The sequence below is a fragment of the Ciconia boyciana genome, chromosome 2 (assembly GCF_034638445.1).
Source record: "Ciconia boyciana chromosome 2, ASM3463844v1, whole genome shotgun sequence".
Classification (NCBI taxonomy): domain Eukaryota; kingdom Metazoa; phylum Chordata; class Aves; order Ciconiiformes; family Ciconiidae; genus Ciconia; species Ciconia boyciana.
In genome coordinates this window covers 39,899,861-39,916,369 of record NC_132935.1, presented here as the reverse complement: position 1 = coordinate 39,916,369, position 16,509 = coordinate 39,899,861, and positions in this window count along the sequence as shown.

Genomic DNA, 16,509 nt, shown 5'->3' with positions numbered 1-16,509 from the left:
CTTTATCTGCTGATTCAATGGAGCAGCCCTAATGATATCTCCGAGAGTGGTCGAATGTCCAACCTTCAGCAGGGGCAAAGAGTTGCCATGGTTGCAGAGTGAAAAGGAAGGAATCAAGGGGGGGGAGGGCAAGGGGATGGATACCGAAGAAGTAAATCCACGTGAGAAGCAATAATAATAATCCGAGGTAAAGTGGCACTCCTGTAGAGTGTTTTGTCAAAACAACAAAGACCGAATTTTTCAACAAAAATTGTTTTAAATATTTTGCTTGAGTCCCCTTATTAATTATGCTGCCATTCTGCCTGCTGCTATAATTAATAGTTTTACAATTCCTTCATTCTAAAATGCTCTCTCTCTCTTAACTCCTGGCCGAGGACAGATGAATGTTGTGTACAAGAATAGAAATGAAGAAATGACATTAATGAAGATTCAAAATGCATGGTTGAATGGCAGAGTTTTATCTTTACAACCACGAGAAATTGAGGAGGGTCTAGAAGAGTGAATATTCCAAGCACAACAATCTTTCTTGTTTGTACCAAATATTATAATATGCATGCATGTATGAATATACAAAAAATACCAAGTGGACACAGTTGTGAGAATACGCTAAGATACCATGGTGACAGGAGACCATGGTTTTTATAAAAACCCAAACAGATAGCAAAGGGCTCCTGAATGTAATGAGCAGCACGGCTGATTAGGCAGAGAGACCACACTGTGCAAGAATGAGGCCTAAAGCAAAGAACAGCCTGAAAGAAATCCATGTGAGAGAGAGAGAGACTTGGAGGAATGAGATAAGTAGACTTACAGCTAGAAACAAAAGCAGAAAGAGATCTGTAGGGCTTGTAGGAGAAGGAGTTTGGTATGCAGCAGACAATAGAGGGCTTAGAAAGGAGCAGTTAGCCTTGGGCCCTCAAAGAGTGCCAAGAGCTCAGGGAAAAAGAGACTTAAACAAGGAAATGTGCATGTGGTAAAGACATGGGCGAGAGAGAGACAAGGGGCAGTGGGGCAGCTGCAGGTGACCCCCGCAAAAGAGGGCAATGCATATCGGAAAGGCAGCATGAACCTACAGGCACAGTTTAGATCTACCAAAGGCTTTTGCCAGTGAGGTGCAGTGCCCATCTTTGGTCTGCTTGCAAAATATGCTGAATTTTCTATCTTCGCCTTAAAAAAACAGCTGGTATTTTTGGTGAGCACTATTTGTCTTCCTCTCAGGTGCCTGACCCTTAGCCTTAGGTTCACAGGAAAAGTCTCCTCTTCAAGGGTGGGTTTTGAATCTTATTTGGATGTTTGACTTGAAGTTAGGGTGAGAATGATCATAACCTCTACCAACTGTAGCAAATGCTGTACAAATCCTTATTGACACTCTCTTCCACTTTTAATACATTTTTAGTTTTAAAGGCTCAGAGGTTAAATCCAATCTGGAGTGCAAGGACTGTATGACATATGTTTCCCTCTTTTGATGCCCAGTGGTTGTCAGTGGGTGAATGTCATCCAACAGCTCTAAAACTGAAAATTTCACTCATCACATGAGTGCGTGTACACTCATGTACACCCTCCCACGCCCCTACACACAGACAGACAGGTGAGACATCTGAGCTTCCTGAACCCTTGTCTCTCTTTGGCAGTCCTCAGACTGTGGCTCCTTGCTTGTAGCAGAAGCAGAAGACATCGTTCCGAGTTACACATCTTTTTTTAACATGCTGCACAAAAGGAGAAGATGATGTTAGCCTCATCCAAACATCACCACACACAGAGGTCTCCACATGCACAAACAAATCTACCACAAAATGAACTACGGCCCTTGTCATTACAACTTGAGTTGTCAATTGCCAATTACAATGGGATGTAAGACTCGTGTAAATCACCTGTCTATTTAGTTACTGTAATAACAGTGAAATCTTGGAATTTAATTTTGTTCCCTTTTCCTTTAATCTCATTATAAAACTGCAGTAACTGATGAATTATCACACTTTTATCCAACCACCAATGTTGGTGCAAGAGCTGTACTTCACCAGCACAAATGCAATGGGTAATTCTAAGTAAAAAATCACACATTTTTCAGGAAAACCATTAACATAAACTTATATAAATACTGGTGTTTCTATAATTGATATGTTTAGGAAATTGTCAGTGTTCCTGGGTTTAAAAATCCCATTTACAGTCTATGTAGTTTATGGCTGAATTTCTTTTGCTTTGTATCGCCATAATACAAATTTGAAGAAGAACTCAGAGTTATCCAAAAACTGGCAGAACTAAAGAATCTATTGACAAAGACACTGAAGCTGCATTTCAGTATTCAGCCAAGCTCTAGGACATCAATAGTAGGAAAACTTTCGTATTCTGGGACTCCAGGTCAAGACAACAGCTGCCCAGAGAAAATAAAAATGAATAATAACTTAATCAATGACATATCAGAAGATTTAGAGAAGGTGAAATTTTTGAACTTTAATTTCAGATCCAAATATATTTTCATGGGACAGGACTTCACTGTTTAACTGGACTTTTCCCTCTGATTATGAAATCCTTTCAAATAATGAATACTGTAAAACAACAGCTGAACTGAATCCATATAGCTAAGGAAAAAATCATTCTTTGAACTCTAGCTTCTCTAAATCCATTTTTGAATAACAACCCAGACAAAGAAAACAGGTCTGTATCATCTTCAGAGCTCTATTCAATGCAGCTGATGAGGGAGGAGAGGGAAGCCATGTCATGGTCTTTATTGGCATCCCAGCAGACAAGGTTCCTGCCCTGAGGAGTTTACAGTACAAAACCAATTCAACCAACTACTGAAGCTAAAGACTTGAATTGATGAGAGTATGCTCATATTAATATTCCTGCAGTTGGTAAAGTACTTTGTACAAAATAACATACATATTCATAAGCAAAAATCTTTGCTAAAGCAATTTCAGATGAGTAGCTTTAGCTAGCCTTAGCTAACTTCTAAAAACAACTTTAAACTTTGTGTCTGTAAACTCAACACCTTTGAAAAAGAGCAAGTATTCTGTTGAGTGGTTCTGTATAATTCTCAGTGGCTGTGATAACCTAACATTTATGACTAATCTGTCCAATTTGTTTCTACCCTTGATTTTTTCCCTTGCTTTGTTCTTGTTGGTGTATACACCTGATTTTATAGTGTTCTTTTTTAATTAGATATGTAGGAAATATTTTGCAATCAAGACAGTCTCATAAAGCATAAGTTCTTATGTAGGTTTTAGACATTTTATTTTCATTTGTGATGGCAGAAAAATACTACTTTAAGTAGCAATGACATGAACGGTCTCTTTGGTGCCACAGATGTATTGGTTATTAGGTATTCTTCATTCGTGTAAATGTGAGGAAAGCTTTTATGTTTCTAACAAGAATCTGATATTTAGATGGAACAGGAATAACTAGGTACAGGCTTGTTTAGCAAGTTATAAAATAAAATTTAGTGCTATGCTAAAATGGTATACATCAGCTAGGAAATACTACATAATCCTGTAGCACTAGACTCTGTGTATGATAAATGTTGAATGACATTTTCTTGAATAATGAATTACTTAATAGCTAATAATTAATTAGATCATTAATTGATTGATTGATTCATTCATTTAAATTAATTTTAGTAGATAAGTTTCCAGCATGCTAAAATTCTGAAAATAAAGGCAGGTAGGAGTTTGCTGTGCGTCCAGAGCAATATTGTACCCCGTTGACACGAAGGCAACGTCACTGAGGACACCATGGGAGGTCTGATTTCACCTGCAAGGTGGAACCTGATTCTTATATTCTGTATATTCCTGTGAAGGACTGTTATTCACCTAAAGCATACAGGAAAGGAATGCTCAAGTCAGCTAACAAATATTGGGCTGTTAGGGGGTGTGCGAATGGCCCAAACTGCCAGCCATGTTCATTCCCCACATCAGCACACTGTTGGGTACACTGTCATGCTATTGTAACTTGTAGTACGTGACAATTATACAACATAGCCATTAGCAACTGAATTGAAAAGGTAGATATTATGCATGATCTTCAGCTTGTATAAATTGGCATAGCTCCGTTTAACTTAGCTGAGGATCTGGCCCTGTACGTTGTCATATTATTTGGAAATGCTAAATTGTGTAAATATTCATATTCTCTGCTGTGTGATTTTTATTTTAATCTAGCTGAGCATATTCTATAAGTTACATATTAATATACCAATTAGTGGATTTTTTTAATTATCTGATTAAATTTTCTCTTTAGCTGCTTAAGGTCTTGTTTAGCAGCAAATATGGTTTCTCCATGGCAATAGTAAAATAAGAGTTGAACAGAATGGTCCTTGAAAATATAGTATAAATCTGAGACCTTTATAGAGAATGACACTCTGTTCACTTTCTTTGATGGTAGTTCTTACATATAAATGCAAATGTACATCTCTTTCATTGTTGTATGTAATGTGATTTAGCTCTAATTGACTGGAAGTTGTGGAAGCCTGATTTAGAACTGAATATGTAGATTATAACTAAATACACAATGTGAGTCTTGTAAAATATGGGAATATATTTTAAATTCTCAGCTCTTTGCTCTCACTCAGAAAAAAAAAAACAAAACACATAACTTTGATCTGAAGAGTGTGTACCATGACCATTGCAAAAGACATGAATATGTAGGGTCATTATTTCTCTGCTTGCTTTCTGTTTTTTTCTTTTTTTTTTTTAACTGTACCAAATAAAACCAGCTCCAGAGAGGAACACTGTAGTATTAGGTGAGATCTAATTTGAGTGGGTGAACCATGCCATGGCCATTTCTCTGCAAAGGCAAAAACTTGCAAGGTAAAATTTCAGCTAGAGAAGTAAAAGTATGAATGTTTTCCCCTCTCTTTTATTATTCACTTTATGAATTAGTCCTAGTTTACTTGTTTCAATTGGTGTCGACATATTTTTGAATACTATTAGCATAGCAATCAGGCCTGTTCTCAGGTTATTGAATGGTGTGTTGACTTCCGAAATAAATAGATATGCAGTGTGAAGGACGAGCTGTCACTTTGGGAGAGCTTTGCTGATCTAAATTAAAAGGCACTTCTAATTGAAAACTGTAATAGAAGGAGGGTTAGGGAAACAGTGAAACCACTCAGTCCCTTTCAGGTTTCACAGGGCCATGATAAGAGATACAGGAAGAGGAGGAAAATAGGTATATTATATGACAAAGTAAGTAATAGCATTAACTTAGACTAAAATAACCATATCACAATAAGGTGTTTTCATTACTTTCACTGTAACTCACTTTTTCCTGATTTATTCTTACTTTGTGGAAGTGACCTGAGGAAATTTTGGGTTCTTGTGATTTCCCACTGAACTCAGTTTTAATTTCAGCCTCTAAACCAAGCCCCCGCTAAATCACCCAGTTGCACTTCAGTCCAGATTTGGTCTGAAGGCCACTGAGAAGAGTGCAAATATTCCTGTTGAGTTTAACAGGCTTTGTATTGATTTCTAGTGACCTAACATTACAAGGTTTTGCATAGTCTGTTAATGACATGTCTTTCAAGGGAATCTTGTAATCTCACTGAGGGATGTTCGCAGGGCACCACTACAACACACCATGTCCAAGACCATGTGGCAAACAACTATGTGTTTCTCTCAGTTTTCCTAGCTGGATATTTTTTCAAACAATTGAGTAAGTTCAGTGAAGCAATTATGGAAAGTTAAGACTGCAGATTAAAATAGTTTATGATTTAACTTATCTGAACAGCTACCCTCAATCCAGAGCTGTGCTGCTTCTTTTTTTTCATTCTTGCCCTGTAAGGGTTAACAATTGAGGCCTGTCTATAGCTCATTTCTATAGTAACAGCAAGACTGAGACTTTTTTATGGGCACCTAATAATTAGAAAGTGCTAGAAGGTATAACAATATAATGAATCAAAACTGATAGACTTGTGGGTTTCCATAGAAACATGTATAATTATGATAATCGGTCCCTGGCGTACCCTCAGAATCGTATACATTCAGTTAAATGCAATAAACATTAGGCACTATTTAGTGAGCTGTGATGCAGATTAACAGTGTGAGATACAGGGAGGCTATGAATAAAATTGCTGTACAGTTTATCTCAAACTAATTTCCCAGATTGCTTTAATAGACGTGGTATGTGGATGTGAAGAATTGAAAGTGTATTTTTGTTAGTGGTAAAGCTAACAAAGATAATATTTCATAAAGTGGCTGACTGTTAATTTTGATGCAGATCAGAATGTACTGTGGCACGTTATTGCATGGGAGATCACTAAACCCACTGAGAAAATGACAGGTGGGGCTCAACTGAATTATTTATTTTTTGAATATGATATGGGGATATTCGAGTTTCCTGTGTTCCCCTTGTCTTGCTGGGTGGTTATTTCTCTCTTTGCTTGACTCCCATTTTAGAAATATACTCACCAGTGCTCCTGGTCTAATTCTAACTCTAGCTTTTCCAAAGCAGAGCAAATTTCTAGTGACTTCATATGCAGCTGCTCAGCATTACAGGATTTGTATTCTTAGTGTCCCGTAGAACATTGTTGTTGTTTTTGTTGGTTATTTGATTTATGGATAAAAGGGGAATTATAATTCTGTCATAGTAATTTCAGAGGCATTTAGAACTGTGTGTAGCCCTGGACTGGTTAAAAAAAAATCAGATGCCCAGCACTCCATTTAAAGCATAAGCTATTTATAGGTGAGAGAGACCTACTGGTATATTATATTTGAGATAGAGCATTGATAGTGATGTTTGAACATGCGTTGTGGATCAGGGGACTCATCTGATCATTCCTGCACATGCCAGAGAAGCTGTGCAGAAGCATTTAAGTATGCTTAAATGCTTCTTAATCCTCTTCTTTGAAGGCCCAAGTTTACTGGAAGGGTGGATTTGCCTTGATATAGTCCCTTTGTAGAAGGCAAGTTTTGCCCTAATGAGTACTTTGTTTAAAAACGTTCATTTCAGAAGGGGTTGTGATACAGCTGTTGAATATTAAGAACCCAGACACATGGTTGCCAGACATCAAAACTTTAGGATTGAACTTGGTGCCCATATAAAAGTGCATATACCTTAAATGCACTCTGTTCTCTATGTAAGCTCAGCGAAAATTGTTTTTCCTAATAAATCCCTCTGCTTTCAGAATGAATAAGTTTGGCCTGTGTTTTTTGTTTTTCATTGTTGCTGTTGCTTGCGACTCAGTTACACTAATGGTTGCGTGCTGCCTGTTGATTCAGTCCCAAAGACTTGGCTTCTTAGGATCCTGTGCAGTGGCCTGGGATTTGGGGGCAGCTCATAAAGTGTTAAGTTCAAAAATGCTTATTTTGAACATGAGGCTGCCTGTCTTTGTTACTCAGTCTTCAGGTTCTTGTCTCTGCTAAAAAGATGAGCCTTTTATCAAAATGTTTTTCACATCTGGTTTCCCCTTCGGTCTTACTGCTGTGCTAGCACTGAAATGCCAGAAGCTGACAGGGGTTCAGAAAGCTATTAGACAATTCATAGAAGAAAATCTATCAAAAGCTACTAAACATAGAGATAACACCTCTGGGTCAGGATGTCCCCGAGCTGCGGATTTCTGGTGGCTGAAAGCATATACCCGGGGAGCATCACTGCGTGTCTTGCTCTTATATTCCTCCCTAGGCATTTGCTATTGGCCACTGTTAAGGACAAGATACCTGAGTTAGATAAACCCTTCATCTAACCCAGAACAGCCGTTGTTACATTCTCATGTAAAAAGACTTGGCTGCTAACACTGATGTGATAAAACATCATTTTCAAAAGCTTTGATACCCAGGCTGCACTGTAAAATCTTTTTTGTTTCTTCTTTTTTTTTTTTTTTTTTTTTTTAGGAAATAGAAACGTGATTTATTGCTGACATTCAGTCATTCTGAAGCTGGAAAATCCTTCTTCCTTCCTCCTATAGCCTGTGTGGAGGGTCACTGGCTCTCTTCTGCCTGTCGAGGCTCCCCAGGAAGGGGAACGTGAGCCTGGCCTGGGCGAGCACTAAGAGAAATGTTCAAGTGACAGGGGAATTTCCACTTACCCCAGTCTTTTTCCTTGACATTCTTCATGCCACATGGAGTCTACTTATTTTAGTATGTTCAGTAAACTAATAGGTAAATTAAGGCCCTGAACATTTAGTTCAGTAGCTTTTTCAGAGAGCTAGTGTAGAGTAGCAAGTGCTTTACAAACTAGACACTGCCTTACTGCACGCTAACCTACCTGTGTACAAGACCTTCCCTAAATTCAGAAAGGTGGACTACAGTATATATGATGAGTGCCTTTGCACAGCAGCCCAGGTAGGTACAAACACCATTTAGACAGTGTTTTTATGCTGATGGAAGGACAGTGCCATAGCACAGACACTCCCCTGCCTGCCGCTTGGGTGTTCAAGGATATACATTGCAGCCTTCAGCATTCCCCATGCATTGCCATTTTTAGCAAGGAATAACTTCCAGCTCAGACAAGTTCACACTGCTGGCATGGGCAGGGGCTGGATATTTTTTACTCACCTGGGGGAGTAATAGGCTGTGTCAGTGCTCCGAGAGTACCAGGTGTCAAACCCCGATCCCATGTGCAGCTGCAGATGTGGAAGGGAAATGAAACACAGAAGGCACCAAACTCCTACTTGTTTAGCACAGTGGAGGTCAGCTGCTCATTCTGCCATCTTTTAACATCCGTTTTTACAAAGCTGCATCTGATCTCTGTTTTCGTGCCTGCACTTTTGTGTCTGTCCAATGAACTAGCAAATCCTGGCGACTAGTGACCCGGCTGGAGGATTTCCTCTTTTAGGCTGTGTGCTCCTCAGGGCCAGCCCCGAGTCCTTGTGTGCTTCTAGAGGCTTGTGCAGAAACGGGCTTTTGTCTAGGTGGAGGTTTACAGCTGCTACTGTTATCTGATTAATAAATAAGTCATCTTCATCCTAATATTATCCTGTGCAGCTAGCTGATCTTGCAGAGCTGCACCCTTGGTTGAACACAATCACAAAATCAGAGGTGGTTTTTGAGAATTTGGTCCATCAGAGCTTGCCAATGGGTGGAGGATCCTGATTAATGATTAAGTCTGCTCCAGTGACTGGCCTCCAGTTGGCAGACACAACAATAATCCCCTTCAGTTGTGTTTCTGCTTGTTCTGTGATAACGTAAAACAAGGGTCTCCTCTCGGGGGAAGTTTCCTGTCGCTTTCTGAATTAAATTTATTTTAGAGCCCCCGTACACATCAGTTCTTGACTTTCACCTCCTGCCTGTTGCTAGATTTCTTTGTGCTGGCAAGCATCATGTTCCCCTGTGATTTCTTTTGTCATGGCAGAGTGAACTCTTTCTCGTAGGCTCACTCAGACTGTTCATAGCCATATTTTCATCTTGCTTCTTTGTGAGTCAGAACTCCCTACAGCTCCACTTCATGTTCTTCTTTCCCATGATGCTGAAGTTGATTACCTTTGCATGAGTATGCATTTCTAACCAGGAGCTGTTTATCTCATATGTATAGCTACTGACTCAAATTCCCACAATTTGATAAATACAAACTTCAAAATCTCCCCTTTAAAGTGCTTTTTCTGTGCTAAGTAAAAAAATCCAACTCATTATTTAAACTAAGAGAACTTGGATGACAGGCAAATCAGGATATGAACACATTATATTTCAATTTTTTGTTAAATGTTTTTATCAGTACTGATTATTTTATTCATTATTTGCCCATGTTTACAAATAATTTCAGCCACCCACAAAGCCTAGAGCTGCAAAAAAGTTTCCTATCTAGCAAATTATGCATATCTTTCTCATTAAAATACAGAAAAAAGACTTTTCTCTTTCAAGGGGAAGTTATTTTCACGTAGATATGTACATTAGAGGTTTGTGGGTGATGTTCTGAAACTCATTTTTACTACATTTTGCTAAACTGGACATGTCATCTTCCTAACTGCATAATTCAGGTACTCTAATTTTGATCAGTTTAGGGTCTCTGGAAGTGATTACAATTGCATGTGACCAAACATACAATCTCATTGCCAGCCTAGCTTAAAAGCTAAATCCTGAATGAATATGGTGACTGGTTAACCTTAAAATTCTTGTTTTCCTGTGGTGGGCAAGCTTAAATTTTTTCCCTTTCATTGTAGCATAAGTTCTCTCTTTACACTAAGAAAGGCTATCAGACTGGCTGTGTAGAGTGACATCGTAATTTTTGTATGTGGAAGAGGTAGAAGACATTAACAAATACCCAATTCTTCCTGTTTTAACTAAAACATTCAGGTAAAATAATTTTCTGTCTGATTTGTGTCCCACTTCAAGAAAGGACCTTGCTTTCATCCCATAGGGTATGAAATGACCCACACTTAGGCCATTGTGTGATTTAGAAACTCCACTTCTCCCTTCTTTATTTGCTTGTTTTCCCCATCCATATTCCAAAGAAAGAGCTCATAAATAGTTTATTCTAGCCCAGGAATTTTAAATGCTTTCTTGCTCTTATGAGTTTAACTCACAAAGCTCAGGTGGGGAAGTCCTATACAGTCCTGCTAGCTTAACCACCGGGCCTGTGGGAGATAGCTCATGGGTGGACACTGTTATGAATCATACTTAGTGAGATGGCAATTAAATAACTATTTTCTAAATTGCCAGCTGGAATAGCTGTTCCCAAAAGTCTCAAGAGCTATTCAAAGACTGAGAGCTGATTTTTGCCTGATCAGAGAGCAGGTCATTATGGATGGCTTCAACATGTTCTGGATAATAACCTGTAATGGGTGACCTGAAGGAAATATCACAGAAAGAAGTAGGATATACAAAAATAGTGTCACTGGGCTTTTGGCAAGAACTGTAAGAATATGCCAGCTAAACATGAGAAAAGTGAGTGGCCTCACAGCAAGACATGAGACTCTGAATGTGTGAAACTGGAATGGCCAACGCAGAGACACATCCAGCTCTCAAAGTAAGTGAAATTGCTCCCTTATGTCCCCATTAAAGCACAAGAATTGCAATGTTCTTGTACTATTGTACAACCTCATGTATACTTGCATGTGGACACATGCAGAACCTATACAGTTTTGTCTTCAAGATTATACCAAAGTGGTGTGATTTCACTGTTTGCAACTATTACAAGATAGTATAGTAAAAGAGTACTGTTTTGCCTGCCTGTAACTTTAATAAATATTTGGAGAATTTTTAAGAAAATGAATGTATCAAATATTTTTAAACATATCATTTACTTTCCCTTTCAGGCTCACAAATTAGTTTCAGTATGTTGCAAAAATTCCATGTACCACAGCAAAAGGAATATTTTTTTCATTCAAAAAGGCCTCAAGTTTATTCATTTAAAACTATTTTGTCTAATTATTCATCCTTTTAATGACAGTTTTTAAAAATAGATATGAAGCTTACACAGTTCAAACCAGAAGTTATACTTATTGTATTCTACAAATTATGCAAAGGAAGAAACTGGAATAAAATTACCATAGTAAATTTAGACTTTGTATTAAATAAAACCCTATAGTTGAACTGTAATTATTATAATAGTATAGTAAATATACAGATAATAACTCGCAGCTATTATTCAATATGATTACTGTAGTCTTACTATTATTAGGACTGATTTACTATAGTTTTAATAAACTACAGAATAATTACAGTGGTTTCACTATAATAACTATAGTTCAGTTGCAATTTTATGCTGAGATCTGGAGCTTTATTATACAGCAATATTTCTTGAGAGGAAAATATAAAGAGAGCAGCCATTAAAAATAAAAGTTAAAGTGTGATTTAAAATAAGTTTTTATCATTTATTGTATTGTATAGTTATATAGAGCAACAATAAATAATAAAAATTAATTTTGTTTACAATTAAAATGAAATAAATCTCTTGTTTTACGTTTTTCTTTTGAAAATAACTAAAAATACAGGAACAAAGATCTTTTTTCCTTGTTTAAGAGCTACTTATGTTCACCTTACCATCCTCTTACATGTATTAAATACTCAAAATTGTATAAAAACCATACATAGTACATTACTTTTTGTTATTATTTTTACCATAAACAGAGATCACTACTTCAGACGGAAGATTCTTGGGATAGTAATTTGTTTTCCAACATGTTTGCAAAATGCTGTGTGTATTTATAGCTCTCTAAGTAACACATCCTCTCCTATACTGTCATTACTGTCCTCTACTGCTCTTCCATGTGGGGGGCGATGAAGCTGCAACACGAAGTCCTAGGGCAATCAAAAGAGACTTCAGGGCCTTGGGACGGCTAGTAAGGGACTCCGGAGCACAGATTATTTTCTCCTCTCTCCTTCCAGTTGTGGGCAGTGACACTAGAAGGAACAGAGGTACCCAATCTATCAACTCATGGTTCCATGGCTGGTGTCATCGCCACTGTTTTGTTTTTTTTTTTGATAACGGGATGGCCTACACAGCACCTGGTTTGCTGGCGTCTGATGGGATTCATCTTTCTCAAAGGGGAAAGAGAATCTTTGCTCAGGAGCTTGCAGGGCTCATCAACGGAGCTTTAAACTAGACTCGAAGGGGGAGGGGGATAATATCAGGGTTGCCCAAGGGAAGCTGAGGAACAATGTGCCACGGTTAGAGGGAGCGGGTGCCAGTGAGGACACAGCCTGTGTCTCTGAGATGTGCAGGGTACACTGGGGCACAGCTGAAGTCGAACAGAGTTGAGCTAGGGGATACTGAGATAATAGGAGCCAAGAGGGAAATGCCACTGAAACACCTCAAAGCACACAAGGGGTGTTCCTCTGTGAAGGAGACACAGATGACAGCCCAGCAGAAGTGCCTCTACACCAATGCACGCAGCATGGGCAACAAGCAGGAGAAGCTGGAAGCCATTGTATACCAGGAAAACTATGATACGTTTGCCATCACGGAGACATGGTGGGATGACTTGCACAACTGGAGTGCGGCGATGGATGGCTATAAACTCTTCAGAGGGGATAGGCAAGGCAGGAGAGGCAGTGGGGTAGCCCTATACGTTAGGGAGTGTCTGGATAGTTTAGAGCTTGATGATGGTGATGATAGGGTGGAGTGTCTATGGCTGAGAATCAGGGGGAAGGCCAACAAGGCAGATATCATGGTGGGAGTCTGTTACAGACCACCCAACCAGGATGATGAGGCAGACAAAGTATTCTATAAGCAGCTGGGAGAAGCCTCACAATCGCTAGCCCTTGTTCTTGTGGGGGACTTCAACCTTCTGGATGTCTGCTGGAAATACAATTCATCAGAGAGGAAACAGTCTAGGAGGTTCCTGGAGTGTGTGGCAGATAACTTCCTGACACAGCTGGTGAGTGAGCCAGCTAGGGAAGGTGCCCCGCTGGACCTCTTGTTCACGAACAGAGAAGGACTTGTGAGCCATGTGATGGTTGGAGGCCATCTTGGGCAGAGTGATCATGAAATGATAGAGTTTTTGATTCTTGGAGAACTAAGGAAGGGGGTCAGCAGAACTGCTAACTTGGACTTCCAGAGGGCAGACTTCAGCCTGTTTAGGAGCCTGGTTGACAGAGTCCCCTGGGAGGCAGTCCTGAAGGGCAAAGGAGTCCAGGAAGGCTGGACATTCTTTAAGGAGGAAGTCCTAAAGGCACAAGAGCAGGCCATCCCCATGTGCTGAAGGATGAGCTGGCAGGGAAGAAGACCGGCCTGGCTGAACAGAGAGCTTTGGCTAGAACTCGGGAAAAAGAGGAGAGTCTACGACCTTTGGAAGAAGGGGCAGGCAACTCAGGAGGACTACAAAGGTGTAGCAAGGTTGTGCAGGGAGAAAATTAGAAGGGCCAAAGCTGAGCTAGAGCTCAATCTGGCTGCTGGTGTAAAAGACAACAAAAAATACTTCTTTAAATACATTAGCAGCAAAAGGAGAGCTAAGGAGAATCTCCAGCCTCTATTAGACGGGGGAGGGAACACAGTGACAAAGGATGAGGAAAAGGCTGAGGTACTCAATGCCTTCTTTGCCTCAGTCTTTAATAGCAGGGCCAATTGTTCTCTGGGTAGCCAGCCCCCAGAGTTGGAAGATAGGGACAGGAACCAGAATGGAGTCCCCGTAATCCAGGGGGAAATGGTTAGTGACCTGCTACACCACTTAGACACACACAAGTCTATGGGGCCTAATGAAATCCACCCAAGAGTACTGAAGGAACTGGCAGAAGTGCTCACCAAGCCCCTTTCCATCATTTACCAGTGGTCCTGGCTAACTGGGGAGGTCCCAGTTGACTGGAGATTAGCAAATGTGACGTCCATCTTCAAGAAGGGTCGGAAGGAGGACCCAGGGAACTACAGGCTTGTCAGCCTGACCTTGGTACCAGCGGGAAGCTGATGGAGCAGATCATCCTGAGTGCCATCACACAGCATGTAGAGGATAACCAAGGGATCAAGCCCAGCCAGCATGGGTTCAGGAAAGGCAGGTCCTGCTTGACCAACCTGATCTCCTTCTATGACAAGGTGACCTGCTTAGTGGATGAGGGAAAGGCTGTGGATGTTGTCTACCTAGACTTCAGTAAAGCCTTTGACACAGTTTCCCACAGCATTCTCCTGGAGAAACTGGCTGCTCATGGCTTGGACAGGTGTACTCTTCGCTGGGTAAAGAATTGGCTGGATGGCCAGGCCCAAAGAGTGGTGGTGAATGGAGTTAAATCCAGTTGGCAGCCGGTCACAAGCGGTGTTCCCCAGGGCTCTGTGTTGGGGCCAGTTCTGTTTAATATCTTTATCAATGATCTGGATGAAGGGATTGAGTACACCTTCAGTAAGTTTGCAGACAATACCAAGTTGGGCGGGAGTGTTGATCTGCTTGAGGGTAGGAAGGCTCTGCAGAGGGACCTGGACAGGCTGGATCGATGGGCTGAGGCCAATTGTATGAGGTTCAACAAGGCTAAGTGCAAGGTCCTGCACTTGGGCCACAGCAACCCCATGCAATGCTACAGGCTTGGGGAAGAGTGGCTGGAAAGCTGCCCAGCAGAGAAGGACCTGGGGCTGTTGGTTGACAGCCGCCTGAATATGAGCCAGCAGTGTGCCCAGGTGGCCAAGAAAGCCAATGCCATCCTGGCTTGTATCAGAAACAGTGTGGCCAGCAGGACTAGGGAAGTGATTGTCCCCCTGTACTCGGCACTGGTGAGGCCGCACCTCAAATACTGTGTTCAGTTTTGGGCCCCTCACTACAAGAGAGACATTGAGGTGCTGGAGCGTGTCCAGAGAAGGGCAACGAAGCTGGTGAAGGGTCTGGAGAACAAGTCTTATGAGGAGTGGCTCAGGGAACTGGGGTTGTTTAGCCTGGAGAAAAGGAGGCTGAGGGGAGACCTTATCGCTCTCTACAACTACCTGAAAGGAGGCTGTAGAGAGGTGGGAGTTGGTCTCTTCTCCCAGGTAACAAGTGATAGGATGAGAGGAAATGGCCTCAAGTTGCACCAGGGGAGGTTTAGACTGGATATTAGGAAATTTTACTTCACTGAAAGGGTTATCAAGCATTGGAAGAGGCTTCCCAGTGGTTGAGTCACCATCCCTGGAAGTATTTAAAAGACGTTTGGTTGAGGTGCTTATGGACATGGTATAGTGGTGGTCTTGGTAGTGTTAGGTTAACGGTTGGACTCTATGATCTTAAAGGTCTTTTCCAACCTGTGTGATTCTGTGATTATTCATTTTTAACCTCTTTCTAACCACCACTAAAATGGTCCATAAATTTGTAACCGCATCAAAAATGTTAAGAATGGAACATAGTATATCAGGAGTTATGTTTAAAATTGATATTTGGAGCCAAGAGGACATCTTGATTTAAGGTTTCTGCATCAGACCTTTGTGCCTCCATGCTATGGTCAAGTTGGATTCCTGAGCCGACAACTCAATGCCCAAAGGCCAGATATGTTCACCTTCCTCTTGGGCCATTGCCTTGTAATCCCCTTCCAAGGGCAGTATCAAATGGAGACCACATGAGATCTTCCTTGTGTCATTGTTCCATAAACACGGTGATACAAATGGGTAATGCTGGTATTCTTATATGGCTTGGTCCTTTGTCCCCGTATTAGCCCACCTTGAACCTGGTATTACCATCAGGCATTTTTCCCAGTAACAGTGAGAAAGGGAGATCACATCTTTGAAATTTATGTTCAGATTGGAGGTTGTATGAGATCAGATCTAGGGGCGGAAGACGTCCACATCTCGAACATACACTACTGAAGTCCCAAATGTGGGTCCCTGTCTGATAGCTCTGTGTCTCAAAATCACCTGCTACCTGGGGATCAGCAACCCAGTTAGGGAGCTTAGACTAAGCTCAATATATAATTGAGATGGGCTAGTCGAAAACTAGTCTGCTCTTACTCTAAATTGTTGCATGATATTATTCCTCTGAATTGTCTCTGCTTTCCCACGTTTACCTCTAGACAAAACCCAGCTTTCAACCTCACAAGAAGCTGTTTGTCACTTGATAAATTATTAAAGGAAAAGTCTGGTACTAAAATAAATAATCTCATAGTAAAACCCTCGAATTTTAGAATAAGAGTTTATATGAACTGAATATGCCAATCCTAGCTATGCATAAAAAAAGGCAATTGAAATTTAAATGACTGCTACAAAAGG